The 19,840-nt window shown below is 46.5% G+C and overlaps 1 protein-coding gene across 2 annotated transcripts in view; it reads left to right on the top strand.

Moving 5' to 3' along the window:
- The first annotated feature begins 944 nt into the window (after window positions 1-944).
- Window positions 945-19,840, top strand: part of RELL2 (RELT like 2) — a 98,753-nt gene continuing 79,857 nt past the window's right edge. The window contains exon 1 of one of the 2 annotated variants that reach the window (XM_044274590.1): window positions 945-1,302. The gene's annotated coding sequence lies outside the window, so the exon portion shown is untranslated. Of the gene's footprint in view, window positions 1,303-4,651; window positions 4,776-19,840 lie in introns of those variants that run through there. The other variant, XM_044274591.1, reaches the window with a different exon arrangement.

Raw genomic sequence — 19,840 nt, forward strand, 5'->3', positions numbered from 1 at the left:
TACTCTTACCGGGATCACTCCTAAAAAACTAAAATCACTACATACATAATTAACAAATCCATGTTATGTATATAAACATTCTCAAATAAGTGGATGATCACCAACATATTACAATAATATTTACATATCAATATCACCAACCTAAATAAAAGAAATCAATTAAAAAAATGCTTTTCTTTTTTTAAACAAATCATGTGACTCAATGAGCCAATCCACTTTGGGATACCCCTCCGATGTACTAAAGGGAGAGCCCTGTAATGATGTCATTAAGATCAAATGACGTCTACTAGCCAATAAGAATCCACAACTGACCGATTGATAAATACTTGCCAAGAAACTCTTCTCTAAAGTCATCAAAATCACCTGACACGTTAGACACAGAAGAATTACAGTTCCCTCATTGTGAAATACATTGATTGAGTCATGATTTTATATGAAACTGAACATTAAAGGGGTTATCCAAGAGCTATAATGCCCCCCCCCCCCCCCGCCCCATATGCTTGGGCCCTTCACACAGATAGTACTTACCTCGCTCCCCGGAACCTACATTGCTTCTTATGCCGGCACAGCCAACGGGGGTTGGGGAGTAGCCAACAGCAGGCCGCAACAGGAACGAGCCTCAACAGCATTGTGAGTATTTTCACAGCTAAAACTCCCCAACACATAAAATGTAATTTGAAAAAACATATTAGTTTTAACTTCTCTACCTGGCTGCATTTTTTTATATCCTTTACAAATGCTTAACGCAGACCAATTTTTTCCCGAAAATGTGTTGAATATATGAACTATTACCATTAGTTTGGGATGATACTATTCTTGCATATTCCTATGTACCCACTAGGTGTCACTAGAGCCCTCTATTGCTAGGAAAATACTGTCAATTCTTTTACAGTCAGAGGAATAATTTCATCTCTTCACAGGCTGAACCCACAGTAATCCCCACATCCTGCTCCCAGCACTGCAAGTCTGCCTACAGGGAGATGTACTGGGACCCTGAGGTCAGTGTATATAGCTCCATGTGCACATGCCAGTGCAGGGGTGTGTATAGAGACTGCACTCCTCACTGAGCCCTGGACCTATAACTTACTATAGAAGAAGAGGAAAATGCCCCTTGATGTGTAATGTGAGCTGCATCCCCCCTGACATGGCTGCAGGACAGAGCCTTGTGTTTGGAAAGAAAATATTCTCAAGCTTGATCTTCTCTCTGATGCCTGCTCATCTCAAGGAGCCTCAGCACAAGGAAACATCCAAACAAGGAGCTGGAGATTCATCCACTGCCTCCTCTGCAGCTCATCTGACCTGGTAAGAATGTAATTGGCACCTAGTGCCTGCTGTACTGTATGTATGAAGGTTGTCAACATTGGTACATCATGGGGGGGGGTCCAAATATTACTGCAGCAGTAAATGTATTTGTTTTATATACACGTATAGTAATAATAGGATGGGACCAGTATTTCAGTATTGGAGATGAGAAAGACAATCTGCTGAGACGCAGGTTTTCCTAGCGGTGGTGTACATAGACTCTCATTAGTCAAAAATGAAACGCGCACACATTGAATCGATTTGTCCTGTGTCCCGATTGTAGATCAGTCATGAATCAATTTGCAAAGCAGAAGCGCTTGACCTGTAACGGATATGGGAATATAAAATGCGCAGGGAGTGTACATTCATTTTACACGTAAGAGTTGTCCCTATGTGGCGCAATTCCCACCTGGCACAAAGAGCGTGAGGCACATGCTTCAGTGTTAACTGTTCAGGTTTTTCTGTCTCAGTCTTTGAAAGGGTTTCTTGCTTAAAAACAGATAAAACTAACAGAGTGACAGTCTTTGCACATGGCGTTGTTGCGTTATTTTTTGGTGCATTTTTCAGGAAATTCTTTTCCTACAGCTTTATATGTCATACACAGGGCACTATTGTAAGAAAGAACATGTTTTACCACGAGGTACCGTACTTTGTTATACTCTTGTATTGCAGATTACAACATTTCCAAGGGAGCTTTGAAAAAGGAAAGGGGGAATCTGGTTGCTATGGGCAACTAAGCCAGTTTTCCTTTACACCATTTTTGATACATTTCCCTCATAGTTGATGAGAGCCAAGAAGGCAGATTACTTAGCTGAGCACTTTTGCACCTTCGTTTTAACATTTGGTGGAGTTCTCAGCACCCTCACCCCATTGATCAAAACATCTGACGTTACTATGATATGTCAAAAGTTTTATGAAATGACCGGGTTGGGCCTAGATTAAAACTATTCTGTAGTTGGATGATAAGAAGGGTCAGCCTTAGGTTACGTGGCGCTCTGCAACCATTATAGGGATTTAAATTCACTAAATTAGTAATATCAATTTTCAAATGTAACAACTTTATGGAGAAAAGAATGCACAGCTAATACTTGGGGTACTTTCACACTTGCGTTGTATGATTCCGGCAGGCAAACTGTATGCAAACGCATGCCATTTTTTCAGACTGATCAGGCATTTTTCAGACTGATCAGGATCCTTTATGCTGGAAAAGAAAAATGCTAGTGTGAAAGTAGCCTAATAAGGGCTCTTTCACACTTGCGTTCTTTTCTTCCGGCATAGAGTTCCGTCGTCGGGGCTCTATGCCGGAAGAATCCTGATCAGGATTATCCCCATGCATTCTGAACGGAGAGAAATCCGTTCAGGATGCATCAGAATGTCTTCAGTTCCAGACCGGAACGTTTTTTGGCCGGAGAAAATACCGCAGCATGCTGCGCTTTTTGCTCCGGCCAAAAATCCTGAACACTTGCCACAAGGCCGGATCCGGAATTAATGCCCATTGAAAGGCATTAATCCGGATCCGGCCTTAAGCTAAACGCCGTTTAGCTTTTTCTGAATGGTTACCATGGCTGCCGGGACGCTAAAGTCCTGGCAGCCATGGTAAAGTGTAGTGGGGAACGGGGAGCAGTATACTTACCGTCCATGCGGCTCCCGGGGCGCTTCAGAGTGACGTCAGGGCGCCCCACGCGCATGGATGACGTGATCGCATGGCACGTCATCCATGCGCATGGGGCGCTCTGACGTCATTCAGGAGCGCCCCGGGAGCCGCACGGACTGTAAGTATACTGCTCCCCCGCTCCTACTATGGCAACCAGGACTTTAATAGCGTCCTGGCTGCCATAGTAACACTGAAAGCATTTTGAAGACGGATCCGTCTTCAAATGCTTTCAGTACACTTGCGTTTTTCCGGATCCAGCGTGTAATTACGGCAAATGGAGTACACGACGGATCCGGACAACGCAAGTGTGAAAGAGCCCTAAAGGAGGTATTCATTTATGACACACCGATAGGATATGTGCAGTGTGCCATTTAAGATACACTAGTAGTGCCATACCAAGATCAATACATAAATACAGCAACAGAACCAAGCCCATTACATAAACACAGGACCAGAACCAAGGTCCTTACATAAATACAGCACCAGAACCATGCCCATTACACACACCATAACAAGCTCATTTCATAAATGCAGCACCAGAACCAATCTGACGGGCATATGGGGGACTTTTTGTTGTCTTGGATAACCCCTTTAACTTTGCCTTTTTTGTCATCTGCAAGTTTTGCTTTTTCTTTTTTGTTAACATATCCACAGTGCCTCATCATTACTAGTGGCTGGTACTGCAGCTTGTATAATTATCGTGGTCCCTTTTATTATGTAGTTCGCAACGGGTTCTGTAGATCAGACCACCACCTATCAAACATTTACGGTCAATCCCAAGGACAGCCATCAAGTCCTGAAGATCACCTTTAGGCCTCTTGCACACAAACATTTTTTTTTTTTCTGTCTCCGTTCCCTTTTTTGCATTCCGTATACGGAACCATTCATTTCAATGGATCCGCAAAGAAAACTAAAGGTATTCTATATGCCTTCCATTTCTGTATTTCCGTTTTTCTGTTCTGTTCAAAGATGGAACATGTCCTATTATTGTTCGCATAATGGATAAGGATAGTACTGTTCTATCAGGGGCCAACTGTTCCGTTCCGCAAAAAACGGAATGCACACGGACGTAATCCGTATTTTTTGTGGATCCTTTTTTTTCAGACCGCAAAATACTGAAAAAGCCATACGGTCGTGTGCAAGAGGCCTTAAGGTTAAAGAAAGGTGTGTTCATTGCACAGGTTTTCTTTTCCGTTGTATGCATTGCTTCTCTGTAACGCACTTTGGTTCTGGCTTCTACTGCTCAGTGATAAAGTGTCCCTGCAGGTTGCTGGATAATGTTTGCAGCTATGGATCACATGGAGTACCAACTGTGCCGGCAGTGCTGTGATTTGATGAAGTGTCTATCCACTATATATTTACAGCAGTGTGAATAGAGGATATTGTTAAATGATACAGTGCACTTCAATACCAAAAATAATGTGACCAGTCACTACCCAGCGTCTATTATGAAGGCAGCACAGTCCCTTTATGCATGGATGTGCATCTCTTTATGTCTAAATCTGGGATTTGGTACTTGTCACATGTGCACACGTTCACCCTGACCATCCATGGTGCTGAGCAGATGATCTGTTTCCCATGGGTGCTAAATGAGCTTTCTGAGACAGACACGAGGAAGGCGGGAGAGAAAGAGGAGGGGTTCTGCTAGCAGGCCTGCAGCTGCCACAGATACTGCTCTCAGCTATGTGACCCTTCATGAGATATGAGATTTGCTGTGGAGTTTAGATGGAACCTTCTCAAATTGGTCCTTAGAACGATGGATGCAGTTGTGTTGCTGGGAGACTGGTGACAAGAGACATCTTTGCTCTGAGGTGTCCAGGTAAGATATCGGCGCCAAGATCTGACAATTAATAACTGCAGTAGAGTGTGTGCATGCTGAAGAAGACATGACATGTCCTGTGCAGATCTGCAGAAGCTCAGCACACGTCACTGGTCTCACTGCAGCAAGCACCTGAGTAATGATGAAGTATTGAGCTGGTTAAAGGAATTAGGCAGAGTGAGACAGAATAATGCAGAGATGCAGTCAAGGTCACTCGTGATATTAAGCTCTGGTGTGAAGGACACTGCCTGTACATAGAGGACAATTGCTGAATATATTTTTTTACCCTTCTGCAGCAGGTCCGGATCTGAGCATTTCAGAAAGGTTAGGTTACGGTCTTTGACTCTGTGCTGGAGGAGGTTTAAAAACTCTTTAAAAACCTGTAAACCTGTCGGACAGGTAATATATTGTGGCATGTAGACATTAGGACAAATGCTGAGAGAAGAAACTCCTGGACTGTACACGATTTAGGCTGCCAATCAGGAGCATAGCTATACGTTCATGGGCCCTGGCGCAAAAGTTCAGCTTGGGCCCCCCTAATCTCAGTGCTCTGTGCCAAGGGGCAGGGTTCACCTAGTCTTTCTGATGCCTGAGGAGAAATTTGAAACATCACCCCCACCCCCCCTTCCCATGCCAAATTCTAAACCTAACCCCTTCCCTCCTGCCCTACTGTTAAAAACATTACATACAGTTCTACAAAACATACAGGGTAACACAGCCCCACATGCCTCTTACATTCAGTGATCTTTTCTCGGATGCAAATATTCTCTTTCCTCATCTTCTCCATTTAGACCAAACTGCCATCAGGATTTTTTCAGCCATCTCTTTTAGTAATAGTAATAATGCCACCATTGTGCACATGCTAGTCATCATGTTCCCCATAGTTCCCCCAGTAGTAACACTTCCCCGTAAAATGTGTGCCAGTAGAAAACAGCCCCCTAATGTGTGCTAGTACAAAAATACCCACTTATGTGTGCCAGTACAAAGAATGCCCCCTTATAATGCGTGCCAGTACAAAAAATACCCTCTTATAATGTGCACAAGCACAAAAACTACCCTCATAATGTGTGCCAGTGCAAAAAATACCTCCTTATAATGCGTTCCAGCACAAAAAATGCCCCCTTCTGTGTGCCAGTGTAAAAATACCCCCTATTAGTGCCCCCAGTAGAACAGTCTTCCATAATAACAGTACTAAATGCCTCTATTTAGTGCCCCTAGTAGAAGCAATGACCCCATAGTGCTCCTCTCATGGAGCTCCAAAAATGAAAGATGGAATCTGATTGGTTGCAATGGACAACTAAGCCAGATGTCCTTTACACCACAGGGTCTCATAGAGATAGATGGAGCAGCAGTGTGCATGCCTGACCGTCGCTGCATTCAAACGCTGTTCTTGTGATCATTGGGGTTCCAGTGGTTGGACCTCAGTGATTTAAAAGTTATCCCCTAGCCACTAGATAGACATGGGGTACACTCTTTGATCTATGTATTGTCACACAAAATTGTGATTTATTTAATCAAATGATGTTTTACTTATGAGACCATACATTACTGCACAGTTCTGAAAACAGGCAAACAAGCATGGTCAGCCAGGAATCTTCCTAGAAGTGAATAAAAAATGCCTCTTTTCACAGTGGGTCAGGGTACCGCCGTCCTGGAGATAAGTGCTTGGGCCAGAGATGGGGAAACCATCTATCCTGGGCCAGAGCTGCCGAAAATGTCTAAGATGGGAACACACCTTTAAAAATAGTGTTATCAAAAAAAATTGCCATTAGATTTGTACTTATCAAATCAATTTTTTAAATGGTTCCTGGAATTCTTGTTATTAGAAGTGCTATTTCTTTAATTATTTATAAAATCCCCAACATAATCTGTAACTGTAATGACACATGATCGGTAATATTGAATTAAAGAGCAATTACGAGTTCACTAAGAATGGGAAAAGTTCAGAAACTAAGACCATTTGTGCACTTTTTCTGAAGAATTGGAGATATTTTTATTCTTTGATTGTTTTTTCTTGTTTATTTATATAATGAGAATGTAGTATATATTATCGTATTAATATGCAGATAGGCCACAATTTTTTTACTGAGTTTGTGTAAAAAAATATTTGAACCTTTGTCCAATGACAAGTACCCAAGAGGCAGAGCTTCAGAGTAACATGCACAGTGTGCTAAACATTGAATTGTTTCATATAGGTACAGTATTCAAACGAAGTTTAATGCGAATCGACTTTGGATGACGATTCGCTTATCCCTAAACTTGAATGGTCTTGTGTGTAGAATCCTGTATTTTGTGCTATGGATATGTTTTGTTATGTTTTTACCCAATACACTTCTGTATTTTTGCTAGGAATGTGTATCACCGTGCTGAACTTTTAAAGGGGTCCTGCACTTTGTTTTAACTGATGAGCTATCCTCTGGATAGATCATCAGCTTCTGATCGACAGGGGTCCGACACCCCGCCGATCAGCTGTTTGAGAAGGCAGCAGCGCTCCAGTAGCGCTGCGGCCTTCTCACTGTTTACAGCCGGCCCACTGACATCACGACTAGTATCAACTAGCGTGGACGGGGCTAAGCTCTGTTCACTTGAATGGAGCTTAGCCGCGCCCACACTAGTTGATAGCGCCGCTGCCTTCTCAAACAGCTGATCGGCAGGGGTCCCGGGTGTCGCACCCCCAATGATCAGAAGCTGATGATCTATCAAGAGGATAGATCATCAATTAAAACTAAGTGCAGAACCCCTTTAAGCTTTCTTGACCTAGGTTATGATGCAGTGGTCTTTTATAAATATAGCTTTGCCATGTATCAAACCTCTGACTTATCTTTTGTTATCTTATCAGCCAGTTAGAGGGGTTGTCCCATGAAAAATATTCTACAGATTTCAAACCAGCACCTGGATCTCAATTCTTTTGTAATTGCATATAATTAAAAATTTTGCATAGCCACTGAGTTATTCAATAAATGTATCTGTATGGCGCCACCTGCTGTTTTTTCTTTCCTTTTATTTCTTTGTCCTGCTCACTGACATTGCCGCACGTGCCCAGTTTAATCCCTGATAGTGAGAGAGCTGCAGCAAAAAAGACAGGCCTCCTGAGCTGTGGTAAGTAGAAAGATGCAACAGAATGGATATGTCCCTTAAGCTTCAGACTGGCCCACCAGAGGATGCCCTGGTGGGCCAAGGCCCTGATACCATAGTTGACCCCAAAAGTCCATGAGAAACAAATCCATTTGACGCTTCCTTTGGAGCCAGTAACTTGCCACTAGGGTCTGTTTCTATGAATCAAAGCCTTACTTTATTGATACTATGGTGGTTGGGCCCCAAGAATAATTCCCTCTGGTGGGCTCAAGGAGCCCAGCAATTTGTAGGTACTGCACCCCATTTACTTTGCTCGAATGATTTAATGTTCTTTGTACAGTGACTGAACTGGATGCAGCACTGTGCAGAGAAAATGTCAAAAGAGCTCCACCCTGTTTTTAAAGGGATTTGTAGGGTAGTGTTTCCATTACTATTATTGGTTGGATAATATCTTCTAATAAGGAGCCAACGTTCTGCCCGCCACCATCCCTTTCTTGAAAGCACCAAAAAAGGTTTTTAAGGGGTATTCCCATCTCAGACAATGGGGGCATAGCTCTAGGATATGCCCCCATTGTCTGATAGGTGCGGGTCCCACCGCTGAGACCCGCGCCTACAACGAGAACAAAGCAGGGAGCACTGTGGCTGGAGGACCCCAGATTTCCCGGGGTCCGTCTACCACTAAGAAGTGAATGGAAGCGCACTGCGCATGCGCGGCCCATGTTCCCATTAATTTCTATGGGTCAGACGGAAATAGTTGAGCCAGTGCCCTATTTTTTATAGGGCAGGGCAGCTGTAGCCAACACCTCCAATCTCATCTCATTGATTGGACTCCAGTTGGCTGACACCTCAATCCAAGTAGCTCTTGGAGATGTCATTAGTCTAGGGGTTCACATACTTTTTCCACCTGCACTGTGAATGTTTGCATGGTGTGTTCAATAAAAACATTGTAACATTTAATTAGTTGTGTGTTATTAGTTTAAGCAGACTGTGATTGTCTATTGTTGTGACTTAGATGAAGATCAGATCACATTTTATGACCAATTTGTGCAGAAATCCATATAATTCCAAAGGGTTTACATACTTTTTCTTGCAACTGTATGTATATAGTAACATGGAGATTCATAGCCTGGAGTTGATTGTAAAGATAGAAAAAGTAACCACTATTTCTTTTAGGCGCATCAAAAACGTGGACCTGGTTTTAGGCTGTTTATGTAGTTACCATATTAAAGGGGTATTCTCATCTTAATGATCACTGTTAAATCTGTTAATGATTTGACAGTGATCAATTTTCTAAATACATGTTATTACCCAATTCCCACCCTTTTTTTGAAAATAAGTCCCCTCTTACCTGATGTTGTCTTTGATCTCCCCTGGTTACGGTCACCTCTCCTGTAGAATCCGGGCCGCGCTTGCGCAGAAGACTGAAGATTCTCTGCCGGCTGGGCCACGCAATATCCTGAACGCGCACGCCGCCTCGCATGCGCCATGATGACTTCTTCCTGGCCAGTATAGTACAGAGCCGCGAACGCGCACACCGGCTCTGTACTATACAGGCCAGGAATAAGTCACCACGGCGCATGCGTGGCGGCTGCTCTTTCAGGACATTGCGCGGCCCGGCCGGGAGAAAATCTTCAGTCTTCTGCGCAAGCGCGGCCCGGCCGGGAGAAGAATCCAGGAAGTGAACGTCGCGCTCAAGGAAGGCAAGCATGAAAAGGAAGATGAGAATACCACTTTAATGCATGTTCTTTTAGACGAAACCAGGACTGAAGCCACAACAGAGGCAAAACATACACCTTCCATTCATACTTCTACTATGTTTAGCATCTGGAACTTTTTGGGTCAAAAACAAGAACAGTATAAAGTTCACCAGTACTGTACTGTGTGTAAAAGCTCTCCCTAAAGCCTCATGCACATGACTGCGCTGTGTTTTGCGGTCCGCAAATTTCGGATCCGTAAAACACGGATGTCGCCCATAATATAAATGCCTATTCCTGTCCTATTCGTGTGCATGAGGCCTAAGGCTGACCATATGTATCAAATTAGGTCCCTATTACAGAAATGTCTATTCTTGTCCGCAAAATGGTCAAGAATAGGACATGTTCTATAATTTTCAGAATGGCCACACAGATGCGTATATGCAATGTCATCCGTGTGCTGTCTGCATTTTTGGGGCCCCATACTAGTTAAGTTAATGGGTCCTTGTGCGATCCGTAAAAAAATTCTGATTGAATACGGACCAAAAATACAGTCATGTGCATGAAGGCCTAATCCGGAGTTCAACATCCATGAGTATATGTGAGAACTATGCCTTAGGTGGCACCCAACCCAGACACCGACCATCAGCAATAAAAAATAAATTGTCTATAGCTCATGTATATCATCTTTCCAGCAATTGTCTGGGAACAGAGAAATGAATTCTCTTGTAAAGTGTTTCTATTATAGAGCATAATGAAAATCTGTGTTATAAGTTACCCCCTAGAGACACCAGTGTTAAAGGGGACAAGGCTGGGAAATGACTCAAGAGAAACAATTGAGACAGGATGCAGAAATATTCTGGAGATTGAAGTGGTCTTCCCTATTTCTTCCTTTTGTAGGGTGGGAAGATTTTCTTTCATTTTTTTTCTATCATTTTCTTTTTCTATAAAATCATCTTGGTTTATGTGCATTCTGACATATCCTGTGTGGTGTGATCACACATTTTTGTGCCCTTTGCATAGACGGTGACCCGTGCATGATACACATCATATTCCTAATCAGTATAAAGTATAAAACATACTCACATGCAAGAAGATACAGTAAGTACAGTTATAATCGTGTCCTGTTATACACCTAGCAGAGCTAAGTCATTTGGCAGAACACATTTATATACTGCCTTACATATTGTATTTGTAACCAATAATAATGCCACCATGGTGCCTCCAGTATTTATAGTGCCCCCTGCAGTGCCTTCTGTAGTTCTATTGCCCCCCCTGCAGTTTTTAACTTGCATGTAAAGCCCCCTGTATTATGAGTCCCACTGTAGTGTAGTATGTATATTGCCTTCTGTAGTGCCCCCCATATTGTCATGGTCTTACCTTCTCACTGTTCTCCTTCGTTTGACATGTGCTGGCGGCCATCTTGGTTTCTGGGTTTCTTGTAGCCTCCCACCCTGCGGCTCCTCCTTCCCACTGGGAGGAGCTGGATGCCTAGCTTATATATATAGAAGGTCTGTGGCTTCAGTTCCTTGCTTGGTCCTCCTGTGTGCACATGCTTCAAAGACTGCTGCTGCTTCTGGTTCCTGATCCTGGCCTCGTCTGACTACCCCGTTGGTTCCCGATCCTGGTTTCGTCTGACTACCCCGTTGGTTCCTGATCCTGGCTACGTCTGACTACCCTCCTGGTTCCTGACCTCCGTCTACGCAAGACCCTGCTTCAGTTTAGCCATCCGTTTGGACTTTAGCTACGGCTTGATTTTCAATAAAGCCTTCTTATTCCACCTATCTCTGTTGTACGTCTGGTTCATGGTTCCATGACATTAGGACCAAGCCATGAATTCTGACGGTACAGGGCCATCCTCGCTACCTACGCTGGTTGCCAGACTTGATCAGCAGGATCACCTGTTGGGTCGGTTCGCTGTGGCGTTACAAACCCTGCTTGAACGCACGGCTCATTTAGCTTCCGTTGCCGATGGGTCGGTTGTCGCTCCTGGGCCCGCTCCTACTGCCGCTCCGGTTGTTGCGCCAGAGTCTACCCCGACACCTGTTGCTGCACCTGCGGTGTTTCGGGGTATGACCGGTTCTGCCCCCCTTCCACAGCGCTTTGGGGGAGAGCCAACTCAGTGCCGAGGTTTCCTTAACCAGGTGGCCATTTATTTCGAGTTGCTGCCACATGCCTTTCCTACTGAGAGATCAAAGGTGGGCTTCTTGATCTCGCTGCTCTCGGACAAGGCCTTGGCCTGGGCCAGCCCTTTATGGGAGAACAACAATCCGGTGGTTGCCGAGTTTTCCGGTTTTGTTGCTTCTCTTCGGAAGGTATTCGATGTGCCGGCTCGTGCTGCCTCTGCTGCGAAGCTCCTTATGTCCATCAGACAGGGTTCACGATCCGTAGCTGAATACGCCATTGAGTTTCGTACCCTGGCAGCAGAGGTGGGCTGGAATAATGAGGCTCTGGTCGCTGCTTTCTCTCATGGTCTCTCGGATGCCTTGAAGGATGAGATTGCAGCCAAGGACCTACCAGTGGAGCTCGAGTCCCTTATTTCTTTCCTGATTTTGATTGACACCAGACTCAGGGAGAGACCTTCCTTTAAGGAGAGCCTGCGGAGGCCTTCTAACAGATTGGCGCCTACGTTTGCTGTCCCACCCGTGCCTCCCTCTCCTCCCACGCCTCCTGGGGATGACTGGTCTGGGGGTCAACCCATGCAGCTGGGGGTTGCTCGCCTGTCCGAGGGGGAGAGGGTACTCCGGAGACGCGAGGGCCGATGCATGTACTGTGGTCTCGGTGGGCATTTTCGGTTGGCATGCCCGAACCGTCCGGGAAACGCTCGCACCTGAGATCCTGTCGGGGGCAGATCTTGGGTGGAGTCTCCTCGTCCCCGGTTTCCCGTGTTGACAAACCACTGATTACTGTTGTCCTCTCCTGGGTCGGGGGCTCGGTGACGACCCAGGCGTTGGTGGACTCTGGTGCTGGTGGCTTGTTCATTGATAGTGTGTTCGCCGCCGCCAATTCCATTCCTCTGCAGCCTCGAGGTTCCCCACTGGCTCTTGAGGCGATAGACGGCAGACCCCTTCTGCCGCCACACGTGACTCAGGAGACCCTTCCAGTGGGGATGGCCATTGGTGCCGTTCACAGAGAGTCGGTCTGTCTCCAGGTTATTTCGTCTCCACACTACTCGGTGGTCTTGGGGTACCCCTGGCTCCAGAAGCATAATCCGACTTTCGATTGGAGATCGGCCGAGATCCTCTCGTGGTCACCGCAGTGTGGGGCTAGTTGCATCCATGGGCCTGTCAAGTTGCTGTGTACTTCCTCGGACTCTCTGTTGCCTCCTGAATACGAGGAGTACCGGGATGTATTCGATAAGGTGCGTGCGGTTGCCCTACCTCCGCACCGCCCATACGATTGTGCCATAGAGTTACAATCTGGTGCCGTTCCTCCTCGTGGCAAAGTCTATCCACTGTCGGTAGCGGAGAATGAGGCCATGGAGGAGTACTTGAGGGAGGCGCTTTCACGCGGACACATTCGCAAATCCTCGTCCCCGGCAGGGGCTGGATTTTTCTTTGTGAAAAAGAAGGGCGGTGAGTTGAGGCCTTGCATCGACTACAGGGGTCTCAATCGCATCACGATCAAGAACGCTTACCCGATACCCTTGATTTCCGAGCTGTTCGATCGCCTCAAAGGGGCCACGGTCTTTACCAAACTCGACCTGAGGGCGGCATATAACCTGGTAAGGATCAAGGCGGGCGATGAGTGGAAGACCGCGTTTAACACCAGGACCGGTCATTATGAATCCTTGGTTATGCCCTTTGGGTTGTGCAATGCGCCCGCAGTCTTCCAGGAATTCATCAACGATGTTTTCCGTGACCTGTTGCAGCAGTGTGTGGTGGTCTATTTGGATGACATCTTGGTATATTCTGCATCCATGGAGGCCCACATTCTGGATGTCAGACGAGTGTTGCAACGCTTACGAGAGAACAAGCTGTTCGGTAAGCTTGAGAAATGCGAATTTCACCGATCCCAGGTAACCTTCTTAGGTTACATCATTTCCGCTGAGGGGTTCTCCATGGATCCTGAGAAGGTTTCGGCTGTCTTACAGTGGCCCCAGCCCAGTGGGCTTCGTGCCCTGCAGCGCTTTTTGGGCTTCGCCAATTATTATCGGAAGTTCATCAGGGACTTTTCCATGCTAGCCAAGCCTCTCACGGATCTGACCAGGAAGGGCAGTAATCCTCAGGTCTGGCCGCTCGAGGCCATCCGAGCTTTTGAGGCTCTAAAGTCCGCCTTTGTGTCGGCTCCGATTCTGTCGCATCCCAACCCTGGGTTGCCTTTTGTCCTCGAGGTGGACGCGTCTGAGACGGGAGTAGGCGCCCTCCTGTCTCAGCGTAGAACACCAGAGGGTCCTCTGCTTCCTTGTGGGTTTTACTCCCGGAAACTGTCTTCCGCGGAGTGCAACTATCAGATTGGTGACAGGGAGTTATTGGCCATCGTGCAGGCCCTTAAAGAATGGAGGCACTTGCTCGAGGGCTCGGTGGTTCCGGTTCTCATCCTGACGGACCACAAGAATCTGACCTACCTCTCTGAGGCCAAGAGATTGACACCACGTCAGGCCAGATGGGCTCTGTTCTTGTCACGTTTTAATTACGTGGTCTCCTACCTACCCGGCTCCAAGAACATCAGAGCGGATGCCTTATCACGGCAGTACTCCGAGCTGTCCGGGGAGGAGTCGATTCCGACTACGGTCATACCCCCGAATCAGATCCTGGCTGCTATTCGCACCAGCCTGACCTCTCCTCTGGGTGAGCAGATTTTGGCGGCTCAATCTGGTGCTCCCTCTGGGAGACCCAACGGCAGATGTTTTGTGCCTGAGGAGTTGCGCACTCGGTTGTTGCGAACCTACCATAACTCCAAGGCCGCGGGGCACCCTGGAAAGAATCAGCTGTCCTGGGCGGTTTCACGTCTGTTCTGGTGGCCTTCTCTACGTTCCGACATCGCCGCATATGTAGCGGCATGCTCCGTTTGTGCCCAGAGTAAGTCCCCTCGGCACCTTCCGTTGGGCCTTTTGCAACCCATAGCCACCGGGGAGCGTCCATGGTCACACCTGGGGATGGATTTCATTGTGGACCTTCCTGCATCCCGAGGCCATACGGTCATTCTCATGATTGTGGATCGGTTTTCCAAAATGTGCCACTGTGTTCCTCTCAAGAAGTTACCCTCTGCACAAGAGTTGGTCTCGATTTTTGCCAGGGAGGTCTTCCGGTTGCACGGTTTGCCCAAGGAGATTGTGTCGGATCGGGGGAGTCAGTTTGTGTCCAGGTTCTGGCGCGCCTTTTGCTCCCAGTTGGGGATTCATCTCTCTTTCTCCTCGGCCTACCACCCTCAGTCCAATGGGGCCGCAGAACGATCCAATCAGGCCTTGGAGCAATTCCTTCGTTGCTATGTCTCCGATCACCAAGACAATTGGGTTGACCTCCTGCCTTGGGCTGAGTTTGCCAGGAACACGGCGGTGAACTCTTCCTCTGGGACGTCTCCCTTCATGGCCAATTATGGGTTCCAACCTGCCGTGTTACCGGAGGTATTCTCTCCCCAGGATACTCCGGCTGTGGAGGATCACCTTTCCGTCCTACGTACTTCTTGGGTACAGATCCAGAGGTCCCTTGAGGTCTCTGCGCAACGCCAGAGACTCCAGGCTAATCGCAGACGAGCGCCCGCTCCTTCCTACCAGGTCGGAGACCGTGTATGGTTGTCCACCCGCAACCTCAACCTTCGAGTGCCCACTCCCAAGCTGGCGCCTCGCTTTGTTGGTCCCTTCCGAGTGCTTCACAGGGTAAACCCGGTAGCCTATGCCCTTGCGCTTCCTCCTGGCATGCGGATCTCCAACGTGTTTCATGTCTCCCTGTTGAAGCCATTGGTGTGTAATCGTTTCACTTCCTCGGTTCCTCGGCCCCGTCCGGTCCAAGTGGGCAATCGTGAGGAATATGAGGTGAGCAATATCCTGGACTCACGCCTGGTCCGCGGTCGGTTGCAGTTTTTGGTCCATTGGCGTGGTTATGGTCCAGAGGAGCGTTCCTGGGTTCCCTCCACAGATGTCCATGCTCCTGCGTTGCTCCGAGCCTTCCACGCACGCTTCCCTCTGAAACCGTTCCTTACTCCGCGGAGGAGGGGCCCTTGAGGGGGAGGTACTGTCATGGTCTTACCTTCTCACTGTTCTCCTTCGTTTGACATGTGCTGGCGGCCATCTTGGTTTCTGGGTTTCTTGTAGCCTCCCACCCTGCGGCTCCTCCTTCCCACTGGGAGGAGCTGGATGCCTAGCTTATATATATAGAAGGTCTGTGGCTTCAGTTCCTTGCTTGGTCCTCCTGTGTGCACATGCTTCAAAGACTGCTGCTGCTTCTGGTTCCTGATCCTGGCCTCGTCTGACTACCCCGTTGGTTCCCGATCCTGGTTTTGTCTGACTACCCCGTTGGTTCCTGATCCTGGCTACGTCTGACTACCCTCCTGGTTCCTGACCTCCGTCTACGCAAGACCCTGCTTCAGTTTAGCCATCCGTTTGGACTTTAGCTACGGCTTGATTTTCAATAAAGCCTTCTTATTCCACCTATCTCTGTTGTACGTCTGGTTCATGGTTCCATGACACATATACTGCCCCTAGTATTGTAGTTCCAGAATTTATAATGGCCCACTGTAGTTCCCTCAGTATTATAATTCCCCTTGTAGTTCCAGTATGTATAATACCCCCTGTAGTGCCCATTGTAACATGGCCCCCTATAATGCCAGTATGTAAAAAATGCCCCCTGTAGTGTCACTATATATAATGCTACCCATGTAGTGACAGTATATATAATGCTCCCCCCTGTAATGAAAGTATATATAATGCTCGCCCATCCCCCCTGTAATGCTCCTCGGTCCCCTTCGTAGTGTTAATATATGTAATGCTCTCCTGTCCACTAGGCCACACAGCACCTATGCCTTAGGCCTGTAGTGTCAAGCCCTGCCCTAGCCTCTGTCTCCTGCCATGAACCCCTTAGTCCCTGCCTGCCTTTCCACATGCCTCCCATAGAGCTTTGGAGCGGTCCAGTCCAGATTACAGAGGAGGAGGCGGCGGCACTCTGGTAGCGCGCTGCCTGCCGCAGCAGCCAAACTCAGGAGGCGGACACGCAGCATTGCAGCAGTGCATTCTACACCATGCTGACTCTTACCTGACTATTACTGCAGCTAAACTAGGAGCAGATCAGTGATCAGCTGCACTGATAGAGTCAGCACTGTGCTCTGTGAAGGAGGGCAGAGAGGAGGAAATACTGAGCCGGCCACAGCACCTTTCACCTGTGGAGGCAAGGAGCAGGCACTGAGGAGGAGGCTTTGGGCAGCCTATGTTGGTTAACTGCTGCACTGATGCTGCCCCCTCAAAGACAGTACATGCCTGCAGCCTGAGGCGAGATTCTCACCTCATGGCGGAAGTGGGCCTGCATGGCACCAGGTATGTGTGTTGTGTATAGTCAAATTTAGGTTAGGACTGAAGTGTTGCTTTTTAGGCAAATTGATGAACATTGAATTCATTTAGAAACTAGGCAAACATCTTTCTGCCTTTTAGCTGGGCGAACCACCCAAGAAACAACAACTGCTTTGTTGGGCACCATCCTTATTACAATAGCAAATAGTGCTTATCATGCTGCAAACAGTAATGACCTGTGGAGATGTGGACATATTCAGTGTCATCAAATCGGCCTCATTCACAATTCAGTGTTTTGGTCAGTGATTTCCATCAGTGATTGTGAGCCAAAACCAGGATTGGAGCCTCCACAGATATAAGGTATAAAGGAAAGATCTGCACCTGTTCTGTGTTTAGAGCCGCACCTGGTTTTGGCTGACGTGGGAATTAGGCATTGGTCTAACAAAAATAAATCAGAAGAAATAATTTCCTTTAAAGCATTTTTCTGGAGCTGTGGCAGAGAAAGGAGAAGTGCATCATGGGTTTGGTTGGATACAGTAAAAGGAAGTGCCACATAGAGAATTTAAAGAACCTGGAGTGACCGGGTTACATGGTCAGAATGGGTCAGGAGAGTCCAAAAAAAATAGGGAAGATGTACATGAGGTATCACAACCATAGTAATCCTGGAAAACCACTTCAAATAAGAATTTTATGTCATTGGAGTTAGTATTATATACAGAGTCCGTGTATGAACCAACCCTTATATATACTCATGTATATTTCTGTTTCCTAGTCTGCACAAGTTTTTTACAAAGCAGTTTGTTCTCCAGAGCTGGTCTTCCTGATGCAGTTAGACACATTGGGTTGCTACCATTGACAATTGGGTGGGAGGCTGTCCTTTATTCACATTGTCTCTCACCCTGGGTTCAGACCTGAGCATTCTGAAATGAGCGCTCTGTATGCGCGATTGTACGGGCGTTTACAATCGCGCATACAGAGACAGGCCGTGCACACATTGTCACGCTTTCCCGAATATCTATGTACGGGAACGTGCGATAAACGCCCCCAAAAAAGCTCAAGAACTTGTTTGAGCGTCGGGCGTTTTACAGCGCGATCGTACGCGCTGTAAAACGCCCAGGTGAGAACCATTCCCATAGGAAAGCATTGGTTTCTCCTTGTTGAGCGTTTTACAGCGTGTAGGAACGCGCTGTAAAACGCTCAGGTGTGAACTTCGGGTCAATCTCTCATTGTCTCACATACCTTATACATAAACATGTCTCTGTCTTCCTTTCCCGCTGACTAAATTGTGTACATTACTCCAAAGCTGCATCTACATTGCATTTTACATTGGCCAGAGTAGCTAAAAATGACAATATTATATACAATATTTTTGCTTAGTGCCACTGCTCTGCCAAGTTGCTAAATAGTTTATTCTAGTGTTTCATTTGTTTCTGGGAGACTTGGGCGACAACCAGTATGTCCACTGTTATAACTTAAAACTTGGGTTGTCATCCAATTTGTATTCAATTTGTGACATGCTGCAACCCTTTCAGTACAACGGCTGCACTGCTACAGAGATCTTTGGTCGTGCATGTCACGAAGGGTAGGGATTATTGCACCCCTAGTGTCTAACCACACCATTGTTTCTAGCTACTTGGACGAACCGCCGTAAATGGCAGTTCGTCTTGTCGACGGTCAGCGGTCTAACTAAATGCAGTGGACTTCAAAGGAAATAAAACATATATCGAGACAGAGCCTAAGGTAGACAACATGGGGAGAGTCAGCATACCAAAACAGAGCAAAGCAAGCCAAGCTCAAAAACCACAGAGTAATGTTATCAAAGCGTAGTACAATACCAGAAAATGGTTAATAGCAGGAATTCATGTCAGATAACAATTCAGAAGTCAAGGGCAAAGAAACTAAGCATGTGAGGTGAGAACCGAGAAGGTGGAGGACATCCTCTGCATCTAGAGGAAAGAAGGTTTGTTCACAAACATAGAAGAGGATTCTTTATGGTAAGAGCAGTGAGACTATGGAACTCTCTGCCTGAGGAGGTGGTGATGGTGAATTCACTTAAAGAGTTCAAGAGGGGCCTGGATGTATTTCTGGAATGTAATAATATTACAGGCTATAGCTACTAGAGAGGGGTCGTTGATCCAGGGGGTTATTCTGATTGCCTGATTGGAGTCGGGAAGGAAATTTTTTCCCCCTAAAGTGAGGAAAATTGGCTTCTATCTCAAAGTGCAGACAAATGAGTACATGACAGGAGTTGAGGCAAAGAAGACCAATAGGTTAACTAATAGGTTAACTGGCATCCCATGGAATTATTTGTCCTATAGTGCATTAGAGAGGAACACCCCATTAGGGGTAGTGAGTGGTGACCATTTCTGTACAATGCTGTAGAATATGTTGGCATTGTATAAGCAATGGGAAATAGATGGCTAAATGTGCAAGGTCCTGTTCCCTTTATTTGGCACAACAAGAGGATGGGCACAAGACCTAGGAGAGTAACTCACTAACCCCAAAAAATGAACACATAAATATTTGTTTTATGAGTACAGGTTGGTCATAGATTGTATTAACCTAAAAATTTACAAAACACATGTAAATGCGCTCTATAACAAAAAAATTATTTTTGGGGGAGGAAGGTCATCAATAATGAATGACAAACCAAACAAGGAGCAGGAAAGGAAGTCAGCAGTGGGGTGCAAAAGTGACTGAGTATTGCCACAGAGGGTGATTGTGGGGCTGGGGTGTGGTCACTAACTGCACAGATTCCTCATAATATCTCCTTGCAAGATTGGTCTGTCTAGTCAGGCATTAGAGCAATGTATGAGGGCTCATATCCCTTTGTCAGTTACAGAGCTTCTTTTAGT

The sequence above is a fragment of the Bufo gargarizans genome, unplaced genomic scaffold (genome assembly GCF_014858855.1).
Source record: "Bufo gargarizans isolate SCDJY-AF-19 unplaced genomic scaffold, ASM1485885v1 original_scaffold_1852_pilon, whole genome shotgun sequence".
NCBI classification, from domain to species: domain Eukaryota; kingdom Metazoa; phylum Chordata; class Amphibia; order Anura; family Bufonidae; genus Bufo; species Bufo gargarizans.